Here is a 13285-nt window from a genome sequence, read left to right on the forward strand (position 1 = left end):
TGCTCTGGCAAGGAGGACGTGTCGTCAACACCGTAGTCGAACTGGGGGTCGCCGGCAGTCTCAGGGTCTACCGGAAAGAAGTAACGGAGGGGGAACACAATAAATAACAGAGCAATCAAAGTATAACATGGCAATGCGCGATGTTAGAGGTGACCTAACCCGGTAGTGAGAGATGCTGGTGAAGGGGGGCAAACATCCGCGAAAGTATCCCCGGTGTTTCACGTTTTGGACAGATGAACCGGAGGGGAAAGTTGCATATTCGATATGCTAGGGGTGTGTGGCGGGCGAACGGATTGCGTATCCGGATTCGTCTCATCGTTCTGAGCAACTTTCATGTACAAAGTTTTCCCATCTGAGGTACGGATTATTTTATATGATTTTTCAAAGATTTAAACAATTTTCTGAATCATTATTAATTCGAAAATAAAGGTGAAATTGCTAAGTACACTCAGCAGAGTGCACACAGCAGTGCACATGTGGCTGACAGAGGGTCCCAGTTGACTGCCCAGTCAGCAGTCAACTGGAGACTTTGACTGGTCAAAGGGGCCAGGGGGTCCCACGTGTCATTGAATTGTTTTAACAGATGTTAAATATCGGTTAAATTAGCAGACTAATTAATCTTAATTAGTTAACTAAACATGATTGATTAATTTAATTAATTAACTAATTAATTATTAATTATTTTTTTATATTTTTACATTTTTTAAAAAGGAAAAGGGGGCTGGGCCCCACGTGTAAGTGGCCCAAAGGCCAACGCGGGTACTGGCGACGCGGGCGCAGCCACGAGCGAAGCCGCAGCCCACCCGGTAGTGAGGCGAGGCCGGAGCGGGGCCGAGCAGGCGCAGACGGCGCGGGTGTGGCTGGACCGTGGTCGGCGGCCGGCGGCGGGGTAAGGCCACGGCAGCAAGCGGCGGCTGTAGGCGAGTGCAAGGGCGGGGTAGAAGGAGCCGGGCAGCCACGGCGAGGCGGCGGGGCTGCAGGGGAGCGCAGCCGGAGCGGGGGGCGCGTGGGTAGCGGGGCAAGCTGCGGGCGTGGGCGGCGGCCGGCTACGCAGAGGGAAGAGGGAGGCTGGGGCGAACCAGGCAATGGCAGCAGGCCGCGTCCCGGGGGGGCAGCGGCGGTTGGTTGCACGGGTGGCACCAGGGGGCTCCCCTGAGCACGACCGTGAGCTCAGCGGGGCGAGGTAACAACGATGAAGACGGCAGTGCGCAACACGATGGAGCAGCAGAGCGGAGCGGCAGCAGCCACGCGCGCGCGACGCGACACGGGCGTGCGAGGGCGTGCTAGGGAGCGGGAGGCAGCGCGTCGAGGACGGGTGCTGTAGCACAGTGGTAAGCGAGCAGTAGCAGGTCGGCGCGAGCGGTGCATGCTACAGCTAGCAACGGTCAGCAGCAGAGCATGGAAGGGAGTAGCAGCCGGAGCCGGTGAGGCCGAGCGCATCTACGGGGCGAACGGGATGAGTGAGAGAGGGGGAAAAGGAAGCGGAGGCTCACCGCGAGCCTGTAGTTGTGCTAGCATGGGCTCGGCGAGGACTGGCAGAGCGAGACGGCGGCGGCAGCCTCCGGCGCCCGACGACGTAGACGAAGGAGAGGCGACGCTGCGGGGCACTCCGGCTTGATCTTGCGGTCGAGGATGATGAGGCGGACGACGAGGTTGCGGATGGTCCCGGCGTTAGGGCGCGGGGAGACTGGAGAGCCCACTGGCGAGCTCGGCCATGGCGTCGTTGGGCTCGGGCGCGTGGGGGAAAGAAGGAAGCGGGCGAGGTGGATCTGAGGGAGGAAGGAGAGGGAGAGCGAGGAGGAGTAGGGAGGGGAAATATCTGCACAGGAAGGGGGTGGGGCTGACGAGGCCAAGATGGGACCGTGGCGCCCTTATCCTCGTCGGGGGCGTTGCTGGTCCGGCGGGGACGGCGCCTGTAACGACCCAGGGCAGAGGAACAGAGAGGGGGAGGTGTCTGGTGCGAGGAGTGGGCTGGATGGGGTGGACCGAGGTTGGCTGGGCCGCTTGGCCATCTAGGCCAAGGCCTAGCGGGGTGGGGGTTTGCCTTTCATTTGTTTTGTTTTATTTTTATCTTTTTATTTATTTTCTTTATTTCCTTACTGTTTTCACTTGAAGTTTCTTTTATGTTAGTTTTATAAAATACCAAATGAGCACCTAAATTAGTATTACTAATTTGTCCACTGCCACAATTATTTTGGCACACTACTAAATTAGTTATATTATTATAACTTTATAAAAGGCATTTAATTAATTATTTTCCCTCTGTTTTGATTGTTTTAGTGCATTTAAATATTACAAGAAATGTTGGTTTCTCCAACATTATTACTCATGAATTTATTTATCACATCTAGAACATTTTAGTTTTAGTTTTTGAAAACTTTTACTGTTTGATTTGATTTTGAATTTGAATTTGAATCGGTTTCGGACTAACACGAGATTAGCAACAGTAACCGTGGTGACGTGGCATCATTAACGGAGGTTTACTGTAGCTTGATTATCCGGGCGTCACATACATGGTGGTAAGTGGCGAAAGCGTGTGTGAAGAAGTACACCCCTGCAGGGTTAACATCATCTATTCCAATAGCCGTGTCCGCGGAAAAGGACTTCTGGGTTGCCTGTACAGTTCATAGACAAGTGAAAGTGGATACTCTAAAACTCGCAAGATAAGCGTGAGTGCTATGGATGGCGTTCTCGTCGGGAGATGGGAGCGGATCCATAGTGGTGTATTGGTATGGTGAATATGTGGACTCGTGTGCGCCACCTCAAAAGAGTTACTTGCGGTCGTAGTTCAGGATAACCACCGAGTCAAAGCTGGCTTGCTGCAGTTAAACTCCAACACCCCTTTGTTCATACCGATGCATATGTAGATAGTTCTGATGTAAGTCTTGCTGGGTACATTTGTACTCACGTTTGCTTATTTTATGTTTTGCAGAGAGATGTCAGTCTCGCTAGTAGTTCCGTGTGGACTTCGACGTTTAGCTTGATACCTCAGCTATGATCTTGGGCCCTCGGCAAGATCTCGTAGTTAGTCAGGATTCTCAGCCTTTTTCATTTGTAGATGTCTATACTCAGACATGTTAAGCTTCCGCATGTGCTTGTTGCTTGTATGCTCTGAATGTTGGGTCATGAGATCCATGTTTGTAATATCTCGCTCCTCGGAGCCTATTCGAATAAATACTTGAGTCATAGAGTTATGTTGTGATGCCATGTTGTATTTACACATATCGAGCATATTGTGTGTATGATTGAAATGCTTGGTATGTGTGGGATTCGACAACCTAGTTGTTTATCCTTCGTAGTCTCTCTTATGGGGAAATGTAGTCTTGTGCTTCCATGAGCCATAGTAGTCCGCTACAGCCCGGTTCACCGGAGTCCTGCTAGCCCAGCACTACTGCTCCGGAACACTTGACTGTCCGGCATGTGATTCACTTCGTTCATGTGTCTGTCCCTTCGGGGAAATGTCACGCGGTGACATCCGGAGTCCTGCCTAGCCTGCTACAGCCCGGGTTCCCGGAGTCCTGTTAGCCCAGTGCTACAGCCCGGATTCACACGCTGCTGACCGACATGATCGATGTTGATTCATGTATGCCTATCCCCATAAGTTAGTGCCACTTTGGGTTCACGACTAGTCACGTCGGCCCGGGTTCTTTGTCATATGGATGCTAGCGACACTATCATATACGTGAGCCAAAAGGCGCAAACGATCCCGGGCCAGGTAAGGTGGCACCCGTGGGAACACCGTGCGTGAGGCCGCAAAGTGATATGATGTGTTACATGCTGGATCGGTGTGACTTAGGATCGGGGTCCTGACAGCTTTGGTATCAGAGTCTGACTGCCTGTAGGATTACCAAGCCAAACTGGTCGAAGTTGAGTCTAGAAATGCTTTAGTTATACAAGGGAATTTATTGTGGAAGGGAACATACGGCTGTTTTTACTCCTTTAACTTATGGCCTTCTGATCTGAGTCAACCTCTTCTTTTCTACGGGGATTAAGAACTAGGCGTCTCATCTTTCTATCAGGATCACGTGTTACTAATCCGTAGACTCGTAGGATTGTTGGTCTCAAGCCTCAGCTCAGTTTCTACTACTTCTATGTGTTGGCAGTTGATCCAGAACCCTGATATTGTGATGTTGAGCGGTTATGCCACCATTTTGCAGGATGTCTCAAATCTTTTTGAGCATTTACAGCCGTTATGATGTCCGAGTCATCCCAGGTTTCTAGATAGTCTGATGCATTTGCAAATCGTTTCTTTCCGTTTCCGATGTCCTTTTGGTCAGAATAACCACACTAATCAGTGAGTTGAGGTACTCTGTTGCCTCGACATATATGTTGGAGCTATTATAATGACCCTAGGTGTTTTAGGGAGTCACCTAGTAATCTAGCCATGTTTTGTGTTCCCGGTGTGATGAATCTGGCCACCATTCTCGAAAGCATCCCGTGATCCATTTAATAGTATGTATTCTATTCCTAGGTTCTTGAACCCGAGATTCACCCTACCTACCTCATGTTGATAGTGTTGCTAGTTCCTTTAGGATATTAGTAACCTTTGCATTAGTCCTCGAGGTCCGTGGTATTTCCTTCTTCCAAATACTATGAACCACTTATGGCAGAAGTTTGTTGGATCAAAAGATCACAACAGGAGGGCTCTCGATGAGTTCCCCATTTTATATTGTGACTCTACCAATCCTACCTCTCTGCATGGGTTATCCGGAAGAAACCTGTTGAACTTGATTCGACATACTAATCTATGCATCCACAACTCAGAAAGTTATATGTTCCTTTGAGTTGTCCCTTTTTAGTTGTTTTCTGACCCTCGTCTATCAATTGATAGTCAGGAGTAGTTGTGCATCCGTGTTATCGATGCTTATTATTCTCGTGGTCCGTCGAGCCGTTCTATTTTCAGAATGACTAGGAGAAACAAAGTCCAGTACCTCATCCATATCTAGGATTGGGTCAAAGCAGTTGTATTCCACAGATCAAAATGCCAATCCAGCTTTTGATTCTGTTCTACCCTGAAGTATTGCCCTCTTTATGTCAGGAATATCATAGGAATTGCACAACCTCCTATGAACTCTTGATACAGTGATACTTCTCGCCATCATCGTTCATTCCTCGGTCTCCATGTTATTGTAACCAGAATACCGACAAGTGAACCATGATGTGTGAAATCAATACTCCTAGCAACCATGTTGCTTGGTAGTTAATGGACATTAATATCATTCTCAGTGTGTTGGTTACCGAATCACTATTCTAGGATTGATCGTGCTATCTTGTCCTTATTTCTGGTGCACTCTTCGATCTTTGAGTTAGGATTGACTCCCTTACTCTTCTGATCATGTCGTCTTGCCTTGAAAAGCAACATTGTTCTCGAGCTTAGAGACATATCGGTGGTTCGTGATTTTCCGGATATCTTCACGGAGTATCACAACGTCATCCCCTGACCGATATGTTGAGTTCATGATCAAGTTCGTTTTCCAATAAACCACTCTTTCTCCAAGAATCTGTGTTGGATACCCTGAGCTAGTTTATTAAGCTAAACAACAACTTGGAGAGTTGGAAGATGGAAGCTTGTCCGACTTAGTTCATCATTAAGGGATATATTTGTGTGTGTGTGTGTTAAAGAAAGATGATATCTCCATTGATTGGTCCTCGTGATCAGTTGTTGGATCTATTGCCTTGTCAAAACTTTGACTTGAGTATGGGTTATCATCAAGTCAAATCAGAACCAACGGTGTTCGTAATGTTGTCTTACTCGTGGTTGATCCCTCGAGCATACACCATTACATATTTTGGTCTAACCAATACTATCACATTGTTCACATAATGGTGGAAATCAAGTGATATGGAAATTCCGATGAGTTGTTATTGAGCCCATCAGCAGCACTGTGTCTCCTCCATGATTCATGTTGAACATCAAGCTAGTGTTGGAAACTTTTGTAAACATATCTTCATCTCCCGTTCATGAAGTATATGTTGTGGTGAAAGAAGTGACTTTCTCCAAGTTCACGTGCATTAGGTGTAAGTTGTCGCCATGAATTTGAGAAAGGTTTGTTTTGTTTCCTCTGGAATCATCCCAAATCAGTCATGCATACGTGCGAAGTATTCTATGGTTTGGTAGATTAATTACCTCCACTCCATAGGTATTCCCCAGCACACCAAGCCACTGAGTGATTTGTTCAAGGAGAGGAAGTTCCTTCCTAAGAGCTAATCTGAACTTGCGTAAGGACTTTGATATCCTCGTTGATGGTTCCTCACCTGAACTTTGGTAGTGTTTTATAGTAAGTCTACTCTGTGGTCATGCTTGTCTTGGACAACATGATCACATGTGTGTAGCAGAACCAGCTCATGTTTTGGAGCTTTCTATCGTAGTTCATCTCCCGAGAGTCTCGCAATGTTATCTCGTCGACTTGTGTTGCAACCTTACTTTTCTAGACATGTTGTCTGAAAAATCCTGTTACCAGCCAGATATGAATCTCATGCAGATATGATGGCTGGAACATTTCCAAGATCTATGATGTAGGTCCCGACGAGGTTGATATTCTGGCCAACACACCTAACCGGAAGATCTATTATTGTAGTATCCTGAACGAGCAATTCGACCATCTCCTCCATGAGGATTTGGTATCACTTATTCCACAAGTTGTTCCTTATGGATTTTTGTGCTCCCGAAGTCCGACCTTTACTTGATGGCCATGTTTATGCTTTTAAGAATTGACCGTGGTACCTAGTACATAAAGGAGAACATTAGAAGCGGAGTGCTAAATGTCTCTCGGTCGATCATCCAGATTTTTTTTCCTTGGCGTCGTCAAGGTAAAATCTGAGAAAGTGTTGTCCTCCTATGCATCTGCATCCTCCATCGTTATTCATCATGGTAGTACGAGGTGTCACCAGGATCTTGGCATAGATGTTGGTAAAACCTTGATAAATATGGAAATGCTCAAGTTCTTGAAAGAACGCTCAGTTAGTAGGTTATATCCTCCGTATCATTTGGAATGTGCCTTCCGTTGCCGAGTTGTCCTATAACTCTAGTTTCCTCTCCAAGCTGAGTATGCCATTCTTTCTAATTCATTCAAATGATCGATTGTGATTTTCCTTAGGCTGGTATAGAGAGTTTCAATGATCTTTGTATCAAAAGTAATTCTTTTTGCAACTTAAGGGAATAATTCTACGAGTCACCTTCCCCGGGGTGTCCTGTTATGGAACCATGGCAATTTTTCCTCGCTACTATGAAGCCCTCGTCAATTGTTTCTACCGTCCCTCCTAATGCATGTTTTGCCTCTCAGCTCCAGAGATGTTTCTACGTCTCATTCCGTGAGTTGATCTTATGATCCTTGTGATGATCCTAAGTTGCTCGAACCTCAAGAAGATCGATTCTTCTAAAATTCTCCCTTTCCTCTCGTTGTCATGTTGGATGAAGTTCTCAAAGCAAGACATCAAGATCAATATGATGGAACGAATCAACATCCTCGAGAAGGGCAATTGGATCATGAAGATCGTGTTAGCTTCGTGTCCCCTCTGTCTTCTTACCTCACGTCTTGAATCTCGGGACGAGATTTTTTATTTTAGTGGGGGTGAGTTGTCACAGCCCTAGAATTTGATTGTAATTAGTTGCAACAACACCCATGCATCATGTCTAAAAATTATTTGAAAGTTGAAATGGGGATTGTTGAAACCCTAGCATCAAAAGAATTCAACTAGGTTCAATAAAAATATTTTCAGTGAACCCAAATGCCTTGCAGAAAAGTTCATCATTTTTTAATTGGCTAAAGACCTCTGCCAAAAATGATGAACATATTTTTAGGCCATTCTGGATTTTTGAATTAATTCATACTGTATTTGAATTGGAGCATTTAAATACTATTAATATTTTTAAATGCCCCAACAATTTTGGAATTAGTTGAGGGCCTCTGGAATAACTAGATGATACCCCGCGCGTTGCTGCGGGAATTTGAAGCACCATATGAGTAGAATTATGCAGTGAAAAATATTAATAAATAATAAAAAGAGATACAAATATTTATTAGTATACCATTGATTATATGATATGATATTAAAAGTCCAAAAATAACTATATAACATAGTATCTTCATATCTTATATACCTAGGAAACTAATGTTTTTCTCCACGTGCAAATATTATGTTCTTCCCCAATGGCTCTCGCAGCTTCCGTCGAATATGTTGTTGTACTTCGCCGTTCCAACATCCTCGATCTCGCTCAAAATGAAAATCCCCGGATCTCCCTATGCTATCATGTGTGTGATGTTGTCCCCTCTACAGCCCCATACTCCATGTGTGTGCTTTCCTGAAGAAATAGTTGATTGGAGTTCTTGGCATAAAAGCACGATTATCTTGTTTGCTTGAGTACAATATCATAAAGAAAAGGTATTCTAGTCAGCCATTCAGTCATCGACACACCACAACCTGAAGTAGCATAAGAAATTTTAAGATGAATTGCAGTAGAGGGCAGAGCAACCACTCGGCACCATATTGAAATGTACACAGTAAGATTCCATTCTCATATTTAGACGATTTGCAAGTAAATGTCCTAAATGTTCCGTTTCCAAATTTGCTATACTAATGTGTACCAAAGAAATGAAAAAATAATCTAATTTAATCATAGCGATTCACTTTGAACTATAAGGGAGGACGGGGCTACGGAAAGAGGGTAACACAGAGCGCTCCCCGGCCGCTCCCGTGGGCGGCCCGGAGCGCACCCTAGCCGCCGCCCGGGCCACACCCCGCCGACCTTCCTCCCCTCGCCGCCGCCGGCAGGCGTCGCCGGGCAAACCCCGCGCGGCGCGGCGGCGGCGGGGCCTTCTCCTCCTCCCGTTTGCGGTTGGACGGCACGGGCCGGCCGCCTTGGTGGGTGCTCTGTCACGGTGCTCCCGCTGGAGCTCGAGGCTTCGCGGCGTCCGGGGTTGGATGGCTGGGCGAGCTTGTGCACGGAGGCGTGGAGCAGGCTGGGGCGGGCGCGGTGGCCTCCTGCCGCATGGATATGGCGGCTTGGCTCGGGTTCGCCGGTGAGGTGCGTCGCGGGGCGCGCGCGTGTGGCTCAGAGGTGTCGCGAGCATGTGGTGGATGGTGAGGCCCGGGCGTGGCGGACGCGCGGGATGGCGAGGCCGGCGCAGATCTGGCGCATGGCGGGAGTGCGTGGCAGCTGCATCTCGGTTGTGGCTGCAGGCGCGAGGCGGCACGTGGTGGCCATGATGGGCGGCCAGGCATGGCCACGCAGGTTGGAGGAGGCCGCAGATCTGGCGGGTCCTGCGCGTTTGAGAGGTGCGGCGGCTGCTGCGCCGCGAGGGAGCCGGTGGACGTCGACCGGGGGATTGTGTGCTGCGCAATGCTTCGGATCTACTCGGATTCGGAGGTGTGGAGGAGCTCTGGGCAAAAGTCCTGCACTGACTTTGGGTCGGTGCCGGCAACAGCGGCGCCATGGCCATGGTGTCGTTCTCCTTCTTGAAGGTGTTGCCGTGGAGCTTCATTACACGACTCTCCGGGAGAAATCTCTAGCTTCAGATGGTCGAAGCGGGCGATGACGACGGCTACGTCGTTTCCTTCTTTGAGGCATCGCCTTGGAGAGTCAACATATTGCGGTTTGCACGTATCTCTTCGTTGGTGGGGACAGTGGACGTCAGGGCGGCGGCTCTGGGTGGTTTCTGATTGTGCGCCGAGATGGCGATCTCGGGAACAATGCGAGTGGCAGCTCTATGAGGTGGGGCTCTATCTCAGCATTGGTTGGGTGGCATCCTTGTCCTGCTTGGGCGGTGGGGGTGTCGGCTCGGTCGATGCGCCCCAAGGGGGCGGTCTAACTTTATGTCGGGGCGGCGGCCCCGGATGTGGTGCGATGTTCGTAGTCTGCGAGCGGTTGCCCTGAGCAGCGTGGGTTGCGGGCAGCAGGGTTGTGCGGCGTTGCTGCTCAAGGGGAGCGGTGGTATGTCGGGGCGGCGGCCCCGGAAGGCGGTGCTTGTGGAGTGCGCTGGGCGCGACGGAGCGGTGGATGTCGGGGCGGCGGCCTCGAGAGGATCACTGTGGTGGCCAGCCTTCTGCGGCAACGATGATGGTGGGAGCAATGTCGGCGACGTGGCAAAGGTTGCGGTAGTCGGCTCTTCTTCGGCGTGTCCGCGGTTTTGCCTCGGTTTGTTTGTTGCTGTGGAGTGGAAGCTGCAGCAGCGGGGCCCTGTGGTATACGATGACTGGCAGCAAGTGGCCCGTTCGGCGATCTTCCGTGGCGCCAGCTTTCGCCTGGTTTTGTTCTTCTGAGTTCTCCGTCAGAGTCGGAGCTGCGTTGTCTGGCTGCAGGTCGACATGTTGTCGATGAGGGTGGGTTTTGCCCTGTATGTGTCAGTCTTTGGAGTGGGTTTGATCCTTGTTGTTCCGGTTTTTGCACGGTTTTCCGTAATTAACTGGGCAATTCTCTTCTGCTTAATTAATAGATGAGGCAATCTTTGCCTCCGTTTCGAAAAAAAACTGTGAACTATAAGAACACAAAAACATAGCTCAAAATTACTTCTCAAATGCGCAAACATATGTTAGATGGATTTGTAAGGACCATACTGTAGTTGACAGTAAATTGTAAATAAATAAAATGTGAGATTAATACTTTGTGAATTATATAAACAGAAACCCTGAAGGATAATGACAAATCAAGTGCTTTCATGTGTAACGGACAGTATCATGTATCTCTCCTGGGGATGATATAGTGTTGCTGCAGCTGAGTCACCAATTTGAAGTTGGAGATTAGGATTCTATCAGTCCACTCTACATGGTATGATTTATCATATGTATTTGATGAATCGTAGGGTATGTGCCCATCAGATTAAGGTAAACTGTGAAAAATATTTACCAAGTGGCATCACTAAATATGAACTTGCATATTCCCAATGTAAAAGAGCAACACTCTACGGAGCATCCCATAACCCGATAAAAAGAGAATAAACATAAACTGAAAGATATAAAACACATGCAAAAAAACTGTGTGTAGTTTAACATCAAAAAGGAAGTGAAGTTGTTACCTCAATTGACAAACAAAAGGCTATAAATAGACACTGAACGACATATGTATAGTTAGCAGATACAGATTTATTGTCAAATAACCCAAGAAATGTAATTGTTGTCAGTCCATAAAGTAATCAATTGAACTTACCTGTTGAACTACATACCACATTTTCTAACACATAAAACAAATAATGTTGCAACATAACAATCTAACAGTAAAGAAAAAGGAAGACATGGAATGGAGTAATCAAGACAATCATATCAGGAAGGACCCTGAGCGGCTGGGAGGGCTGCAGATGTGTCCGCCCAGCACACAGGCAACAAAAGGCGATGGATTTCAAGCTTGTTGACTCTCCAGCAGGGTGGAATCTGGCGATTCTCTAGCAGAAGCGCCAACAAAAATTGGAGAGATGACAGACATGTTCAGCTCTATTGTTTCAGTTATTACCAAATCCAAAAATTGCTTAACACTGTCCCAACACGAACAAAGCAGGAAGAAAGCAAAAATACAGGGATGCACTTAAATGTCAATACAACATAGTTCCAAACAAAGTAGCCGGAAACAGGGAACGGTGGGCCGTCCCTCAACCCGGATTCATCGACCCAGAATCAGATTCGGGAACGAGGGTCGATTCGGTAAGATTCAATGCGGATTCGGCGTTTCCGCAGCCGATTCGTCGATTCAGGTTCGGTGACTCGAGATTCTTGGTTCCTGAATCGATCGAGTAAGCAAAAAGTCAGCCATATCAATCGCGAAATCCTTGTTTTACTCTCTGCCCCGTTCTTTTCCTATCCTCTAAATAACTCCTCGTTCTGCTCTCCAATTACTCCAAGGCTGCTAATAAATTTTTCATTGGGAAGGAGATGATTTATTTTAGTCTTCATGGATCGACGATTCACGTTTCTCATTCCATGGTACCGTACCGGATTCATCGTACCGGAATTGATTGGATCGCGTTTCCGCTTTAGAAAAATCGTTCTAGAGATGTATACCCCCGTTGTACCCTATTTTTTCGTTCCCACCGTACCGGAAACATGGCAACTATGGTTCCAAAAATACAGGGGGAGTTCAGGGTAGAACGAATTAAAAGCAAAGACAAGAAACTGAATCCTGATGGGAACAGAATGACATCTACCTGTTATTGGCAACATAGACACCCATGATGATGGAGTCTCCAACCAAGCTTCTTCATAACAAACATGGCGAAGGCTGGATGGGAAGTAAATTCTAGCAAATCTGTGGCCTCCTTGTATGCCAATAGTTAGCCAAAACACGCAGCGGTAAAAACTATAAGATGGTGAAGATTGGTGGCGTACCTGGATGAAGGAGTAGTACGCGGTGCGCCGTTGAATGGAAAGAAGACGGAGGATTTATGGGATGAAGCCCAAGGGAGAGGAGCTGAGGGGTCTCGTTGGGAGAATGACTCGGATGATCCGGGAAGGCTCGTTGCGCATCTGTTTCTGCTGCAAGATTTGATAGAGATCAGAGAAGGTGAAAAGAGAGGGGAATCAGAAGGCGCATGATCCAGAAGGGCAAGTGGCAAAATCCCCGGATCTCCCTATGCTATCCTGCGTGCAAGATTGCCGAGTGCAACACGGGCTATCCTTTGCTTCTATGCGCTTCTAATGACGGACAATCGATTTGACACTTGGCCCAGCACACCTCCCTGCTTTGCTTCTCATTTAGCCTAGTTTGGGGTTGTCTTCAACCTTCTGCACACGCACTAACAAACATAGGCGCATAACTACTGTCAAATCCTATCATATTGGAAAATCTAGGCCACGGATTGCATTAACTTCAAACATAAAATTTGTTGTCCTATTCGTCACGAACGCATTCCACCAAAGTCCAGAAGATATTGTATAATAACGAAGGAGATCGAGAAAAGGAGGCAGGCTATGGGGAACGACCGGTGACACTATCGACGGAGCCACCCGAGGGATGCACTATCGAGGGAACCATGCGAGGGGGCAGAAGAGTCCGACTGGGGCGCCACCATAGTTGGAGTGCTTCCACCGCGAGCTAGGTCGAGAAGCCACAGGGACGACCCGTCGCTAGGATGAATGGATGCACTTTTGTATATCGTTCGGTTGAAAAAGAAAGCACGGAGAAGGAAGGAACGAAGCGTTATTTCACTTAGCGGTGGCAGTTGTCTGTAATTTTGGCCAACACTTAATCAGACGGCTGTAGAAAGCTGAGCTATACTGCACCAACGGCTGAAACAATTTGGGTGACGTGGCTCATTGTGGTTCTAGTAAAATCAGGTAGTGGGGATGAACTTCTTAACTA

The sequence above is a fragment of the Triticum dicoccoides genome, chromosome 5B (assembly GCF_002162155.2).
Source record: "Triticum dicoccoides isolate Atlit2015 ecotype Zavitan chromosome 5B, WEW_v2.0, whole genome shotgun sequence".
Taxonomy (NCBI): Eukaryota; Viridiplantae; Streptophyta; class Magnoliopsida; order Poales; family Poaceae; genus Triticum; species Triticum dicoccoides.